This window comes from Suncus etruscus, chromosome 11, assembly GCF_024139225.1.
Source record: "Suncus etruscus isolate mSunEtr1 chromosome 11, mSunEtr1.pri.cur, whole genome shotgun sequence".
NCBI classification, from domain to species: domain Eukaryota; kingdom Metazoa; phylum Chordata; class Mammalia; order Eulipotyphla; family Soricidae; genus Suncus; species Suncus etruscus.
The window spans coordinates 16,985,059-16,992,953 of NC_064858.1; the positions used below are offsets into that span (position 1 = coordinate 16,985,059).

The 7,895-nt window shown below is 34.8% G+C and overlaps 1 pseudogene; it reads left to right on the forward strand.

Annotated features, from left to right (window-relative positions):
* The first annotated feature begins 6,228 nt into the window (after nt 1-6,228).
* Nucleotides 6,229-6,349, forward strand: LOC126023251 (uncharacterized; annotated as a pseudogene).
* Nucleotides 6,350-7,895: the final 1,546 nt, after the last annotated feature.

Sequence of the window (7,895 nt, forward strand, 5' to 3'; positions counted from 1 at the left end):
TTCCTTGATCGGCTGCAAGTAAGGCAAACACTCTACCACTGTACTTAATCTCTCCTGGCCCCATATTTCTTGACTTCTTTTTAAATGTTAGCTTGTAATTTTCCTTTATGTTTGTCTATATTATTCTTCACCTGTGTGATTCTGCTATGATGGCTTGCTAACATGTTCTATAATTTCTCCAATTCCAGTTGTGTTGTTTCTCACATTCTCTGAAAAGGTTGTTCTTTGAGTTGTTTGAATTGTTCATCTAATGATTGCTTAATTTTGCTTTCTAGTGTTCTCTTGATTTCTATTGCTAAAGCTTTATGTGTTTATTTTAGATCCTCATCTAATGAGGCTCAGGCATTTTGATGGGATTTGAGATTTGTCTAGATTTCTCTCCATATCCCAATTGCAGTTGTTCTCCATAGTTTCTCTATTGTTCTTTGCAGGTTGTGGGTAGGAATAATGAAGTTTCATGATCTATTGAATTGATATAATAAATTCAATCAATTCAATATAAAATACATATAAAGATATATATATAATTGATTATATAAAAGATTATATAAAAAGTTCTCTACAAATAACCTGCTTTACAAGTTATTTCCCTAAATATGCAAATTTATCTAAGTATGAAAAAAATGGCCAACTAATTACTTGGTTTGGTCGATTGAGTTTTGAAGCCATATATAATCTAAGAGATAGAAGTGCTTAGGCTTATCTACCCAGAATTATTGGACATAAATTGTACTGACTTCATGCGGACATGTTAGTGTCTGTGTGGTTTTGGGATAGAAGGGCAAATGAAACCAGATATCAGGAAGGGAAGGTGGTGGGATAAACCTAGAAGCAGGGATCTGTGGTGGCCCTGGGTTTCTAGAGAGTCCTAGTTCAGATCAGGGGCCAGATGTTGCTCCCTTGTATGATGCACCTGTGCTGGAAATGCAAACAATTTTTTTGACTTTACATATGCCATTCATTGGTTTAAGATAAAATTTAATTATCATTTGATTTGGATTTCCCTGATGATACATAAAAAAGAACATTTTTTTATAAGTTTAATACCATCCAAATGCTTTTTGGTTGATGCATATTTTCCTCTCCTCATTTATTAATGGGACTATTGGTGTCTTTTTATGTTGAACTTTGAAAGTACTTTAAGTATTTTGGATATTAGCCAATCTCATATATTTTCTTCCATTCAGCCAATTGTATTTTTTTTCAATTTTAGCTTGAGATTTTTATTGTAATATAAAAACTTTTAGATGTGGGGGGGGGCAAAGAGATAGCTCAGCGGTAGGGTTTTGATCCCCAGCTTCCCATAGGGTTCCCCCAAACCAGGAGCAATCTCTGAGAGCATAGCCAGGACTTACCCCTGAGAATCACCAGGTGTGACCCAAAACCATAAAAATAAGATAAATGTGGTGTAGTCTAATTTGTTTACTTTTATTGTCTGATAATGAAATAAAATTATTACAGATTCTTTTTATGTCTATAGTCTGAAGAACTTTGAATGTTTTTTCTAATTCTATGTTATGGATTCTTGATGAGTCTTGAAGTCTTTAAACTTTGAATTGTTTTGTATAGGATGTGACATACATATAACTTCACTATTTTTGCATATGGTTGTATAGTTTTTCAGCATTATTTGTAAAAGATGCTTTTCTTGCACCAACCTCATGAACCAATACCTACATTACAAGTTAAATGCCTATAGATCTGGAAAGTTTGTCTCTGGGCTCTTAATTTTGTTTCACTGGTTTGAATGTTTTTATTCTATATCATGAAGTTTTGATTACTATACTCTTGTAGAAAAGTCAGAAAATGCAATTCTTTCCATCTTGTTAAAGTCAGAGTATCTTTAGCCTTATTTTTATACAAAGTTTAGTAAAGTTTGTTCTAGCTCTTTGAAAAAAAGTATTGAGTCTTTTATGGAAATTGCATTAAGCTTGTATAGTGTATCAGATAGGATGACCAATTTTGAAAAATTCTTCCAACTCATGAATTTAAAGTCATCTACTTCCTGGTACCTTGTTTGATATTTTTCAATAGTGACTTATAGTTTTCTATTCATAAATCTTATCCTCTCAAGGGTTGATTCCTAGGTTTTCAGTAATTTTGAATATTATTTAATGACATTACCTTTTTATAGTCTGATTATTAATTTTCATGTAGAAATACAATAAATTTTTGTGTATTGATTTTGCAATCTAATACTTTGATAGAGTAGTTTGTTGTTTCTAAGATTCTGTACTCTATTCTAGTAGAAAGTACAGGCCTGATTAACCCAGCAAAGTTACCTTACCTGTTGATTTATGCTTAGCCAACAGGCAGTTTCATAAGTAAAATACAGGTAGAAATGGTTGAATAAAATAGATATTTAAGAAACATTTATTGGGGTCAAGTAATGGTTACAGAGTTTGCTTGGCATGCAAACAGATTTGATCCCTGGCATTCTATATAATCTCCCAAATCTACCAGAAATAATTTCTGAGCATAGAACTAGAAGAAACCATTGAGGATAAACAAATGTGACCTCCCCCAAAAAGGATACAGATCTTATCTTCAAGGAAATACATCTACTTGGTTAGAAGGCAGGAAAGAAACATATAAACAAAAATAAAATTAAAAATTTCAGATAATGCTCACTAGAAGAAATATCTTGGCCCCTACTTTATAAATTATTTCTCACTTAGGTATTCAGAAGTGATGTAAAATGTCACTCAGAAAGAAACTAATTTATTGGGAGATTTATATAGATTATATAAATAAAGCAGTTAACGATGATTTTGAGAAAGAACTCTGTCTTTGGGTCATTAAATTATATCACTGAAAAGAACAAAATTATTTGATTTGTGAGTTATAGCTAAATATTATACATACATGTCTTATATGTGATATACATATGTTATTTATATAGTGATTGTTTTATACATGTTCATATGAACACACATAGAATAAATATATAAAGGGACATGTACAAAAACTGTCATTCTTTCCCTGAATGAGAAAATAGGATTAAAGAAAATTAGAAGTACTACCCCCTTTTTATATATAGTTCTGTAATAGTTGAACTGATTAAAATGAGCATGTTTTGATGTGTCACTTAAGAAAAATATTAATAAATGCTATTATTATTATCATTTGATGATAAGTGTATTGGGAAGGAATTGTAATGTAAGTCTGCTGTACCCCACTACATGCCATATCAGGACTGACATAGAGGCAAAATCATACTTAATCTTGGGCAATAGGAAGTGTAGGAGGAACACTGGGTCTCACAAGGGAGAAGCGAGAATATTATAGCCAATCTGCATATCTCTGCCACGCATTTTTCTATTGCTGTCACTGCTATCAGTTCACATAAATAAAAAAGGAAACGATCTGATATTTTCCTATTAGTGGTTTTGATTTTTTTTTTTTTGTTTTTGGGCCACACCCGTTTGACGCTCAAGGGTTAATCCTGGCTATGTGCTCAGAAATCGCCCCTGGCTTGGGGGGACCATATGGGACGCCGGGGGATCGAACCGCGGTCCTTCCTTGGCTAGCGCTTGCAAGGCAGACACCTTACCTCCAGCGCCACCTACCCGGCCCCGTGGTTTTGATTTTTTATCATTTAGCTAAGAGAGAAATGAAAACTTAAAATTGGTCAATATCATTAGTTAATATGGATAGTGATTGCAAAGCTAGTTCAATAAATCTGATTGCTAACATTGCAGCCATATTTGAATATTGCTGGTTTGTGTGTCATCCTCAACTCAAACGCCTAGGCTCTGGAAGCTGCCACTTGACTGGCATGCTGGCAGGTTGCACCTGTCTGCAGTGTAATATAACACAAGAAGTCCACGAACTGAAAGCCATATGAAATTGATGAGATAGTTCTAAGTATAGAATTTATCTGTCTCTAGCCATTTATTTATTGAGGGGCAATAAATGAATAGGGGCAGAGTCTAGTTATTGTAAACAAAGTTGCAATGAATATAGGTGTGAGGAAGGGATTTTTGTATTGTATTTTTGTGTTCCTAGGATATATCCCTAGGAGTGATATAGCTGGATCGTATGGGAGCTCAACTTCCAGCTTTTGGAGAAATCTCCGTATTGCTTTCCACAAAGGTTGGACTAGACAGCATTCCCACCAGCAGTGAATAAGAGTTCCTTTCTCTCCACATCCCCGTCAACACTGCTTGTTCTCATTCTTTGTGATGTGCACCAATCTCAGTGGCGTGAGATGGTACCTCATAGTTGTTTTGATTTGCATCTCCCTGATGATTAGTGATGTGGGGCATTTTTTCATGTGCCTTTTAGCCATTTGTATTTCTTTTTTGTCAAAGTGTCTGTTTATTTCTTCTCGCCATTTTTTTATGGGGTTAGATAATTTTTTTCTTGTAAAGTTGTGTCAGTGCCTTGTATATTTTGGATATTAACCCCTTATCTGATGGGTATTGGGTGAATAGTTTCTCCCACTCAGTGGGTGGCTCTTGTATTCTGGGAACTATTTCCTTTGAGGTGCAGAAACTTCTCAGCTTAATATAGTCCCATCTATTTATTTCTGCTTTCACTAATTTGGAGAGTACTGTTTCCTCCTTAACATTAGTATTTAGTCTCAATGTCATGAAGCATTTCACCTACATGTTGCTCTATATACTTTATGATTTGAGGTCTGATATCTAGGTCTTTAATCCATTTGGATTTTAATTTTGTACATGATGTTAGATGAAGGTCTAAGTTAGCTTTTTTACAAGTGGCTAGCCAGTTGTGTCAGCACCACTTATTGAAGAGGCCTTCCCTGTTCCATTTAGGATTTCTTGCACCTTTATGAAAAATTAGTTGACGGTATATCTGGGGAACATTCTCCAAGTACTCAAGCCTGTTCCACTGATCTGAGGGCCTGTCTTTATTACAATACCATGCTGTTTTGATAACTATTGCTTTGTAATACAGTTTAAATTTGGGGAAAGTAATACCTCCCATATTCATTTTTCCAAGTATTGCTTTAGCTATTCTTGGGTGTTTATTGTTCCAAATGAATTTCAGAAGTGTTTGATCCACTTCTTTAAAAATATAGGGATTGCATTAAATCTGTAAAAGCTTTGGGGAGTATTGTCATTTTAATTATATTAATCCTGCCAATCCAAGATCAGGGTATGAATTTCCATTTCTGTGTGTCTTCTCTTATTTCTTGTAGCAGGATTTTATAGTTTTCTTTATATAGGTCCTTCATATCTTTAGTCAAGTAGACTCCAAGATATTTGATTTTGTGTGACACTAATGTGAATGGGGTTGTTTTTATAATGTCCATTTCTTCCCTATTATTATTGGTGTATAAAAAGGCCTTTGATTTCTTTGTGTAAATTTTATAGCCTGCTACATTGCTATATGCATCTATTGTTTCTAAAAGCTTTTAGATAGAGTCTTTAGAGTTTTCTAAGTATAGTATCATGTCATTTGTGAACAGTGAGAGCTTGACTTTTCCTTTCCTGTCTGGATTCCCTTGATATCTTTTTCTTGCCTAATAGCTATAGCAAGTACTTCCAGTACTATGTTGAATAGTAAAGAAACTATGGTACATATATACAATGGAATATTATGCAGTCATCAGAAGAGATGAGGTCATAAAATTTTCCTATACATGTATGTATATGGAATCTATTATGCAGAGTGAAATAAGTCAGAGGGTGAGAGATAAACACAGAATGGTCTCACTCATCTATGGGTTTTGTGATAAATGAAAAGCATTTGTGTAATGATTCTCTGAGACAAAATAGAGGAGAACTGGATGGTCCAGCTACTGACAATAAGCTCACCACAGAGATTGTTTGGTGCAGTCACAGAAAAAATTACACCAAGAACTATTATAACAAAATGTGACTGGGGCCGGGCGGTGGCGCTAAAGGTAAGGTGCCTGCCTTACCTGCGCTAGCCTAGGACGGACCGCGGTTCGATCCCCCGGCATCCCATATGGTCCCCCAAGCCAGGAGCGACTTCTGAGCGCATAGCCAGGAGTAACCCCTGAGCGTCACCGGGTGTGGCCCAAAAACCAAACAAACAAAAAAAAACAAAAAAAAAACAAAATGTGACTGAATGAGGGAAGTAGACAGTCTGTCCTGAGTACAGGCCACTGTGGGGTAGGAGGAGGAACACTTGGGATATTGGTGATGGGAATGTTTCACTGGTGAAGGTTTTAAAAAAAATATATATATATATATATATATGTCAAAAGTCAAAGAAAAAAAAAAAGAAAAGAGAGGCCTCCCAATGCTTATCACTGGCTGTGTTCTTTATATTGACTGTATAGAAAGAGAAGGTATAGTAAATGTACCCCATATACACCTCAGCCCAGGTCTATATTATGAATTAAAAAAAAGAATTATCTGTCTCAGTGGTAGAGAAACTGAATATATCCTGGGTGGGCTAGCATTGTCTGTCACATCCAACACTTATTTTTCAGGTGAAGCAGGAGTTTCAATAGAAAGTACAAAACTGTACAACAATGGTCATATTGCACATTTCAGTGACAAAATATTTACCCTGTTCTATCTTGTGTATTAGTAAAATTTAAATGTATTTTATAGTTTTAAGCAAAAGTGCTTAATATTAACATAAACATTATTTTCATTTAAAAAATTAATAATTTTAACTTGGTACCAATCTAATAATTTTTCCTTAGGATCTATTTGAACACATCTTTTAAATTTTCAACTATTTTAAAACAAATATACATAAATATTGTCATACCAACAATAAGAATGCCTGTGAAGTGACAGACTAGGGATATTGTTTATTTGGGGGGGGGTTCAAAATATTTATTGACTTCTTACTAATCATGGGATAGCACTCAGCATTAGGATCTGTGATAGAAAAAAATTGTTCTTGCCTTTTTTTTTTAACCACTTGATGCTATTAAATAAGTCAAATCATGCAAATGAATTATGCAAATCGTGAGCAGTGCAAATATTATGGAGGTTGGGCAAATGAAGTGTTTTCAGGTGGTCATGGATGTTAAGGAATGAGAGGAAGATATAGTATGTCAGATTAATATGAGGAAGGACCACTTGTAGTAGAGAGTCAGTGAGCTGGGCTTGGGACCCATGCAAAACCAGTACTAGAAAGTTGCAGTCTGGTATCCAAAACCTTTCTCACCTAGAGGTTATCTGTAACCATGGATATACTAACATGTGCTATCTAATCAACAGAGCTCAGAACTCACTGTTTGAGAAATGATAATGGGTAAGCTTCAAGGTGTTTTATTACGTTCATACTCCTGTGCATTCCACAAACCTTTCTAAAACTGGAATTTGATAAGCAACAGATGCATTAGGTGGTAGACTTGGAAGTAAGCTATAACCCTTTAAATCCAACAATGTCTTATATCTGCTGGTGTTACTATGAACCTAGAGAAATTGAACTTCTTTCTAAGTGAGAGTCAGGTAAAAAAAAAAAACAACCCGATAGGTATATGAGAAATTATGTCAGTTCCCTAATATCTTGCTTTTATCATCCATGTCTCCCCCTAAGATACTGATCAGCATATCTGCCTTTGAATCCATTCTCTGTGGCTCAAAGTGGCCAAAAAGCACCTGCATTGGAAATTTTGCTCTGAGGTTGTGATAGGAGGAGGAGATAAGTATGCATTCTCTGAAAAGAAGTCAGAGATTAACTGGAAAGAGAGAAGTTAAGGGGGTTGCTTTGGTTCTCAGATGCATTTTTAGAATACATTTCTGTATATTGCCTATATATTGTGTCCTATTTGCTTTAAAAAGAAAGTATTAACTTGTGTTTTAAATTGTCTAACCTTGAGAAGCATTCTAGGTGTACCCAATGAAAGGAAGTGACTAAGAACAAATGAAGTAGCATTTCCCTTTTTGCTCCACCTACACTTTACTTTAAAGGTTAAATATGCGCTTTATTAGGCT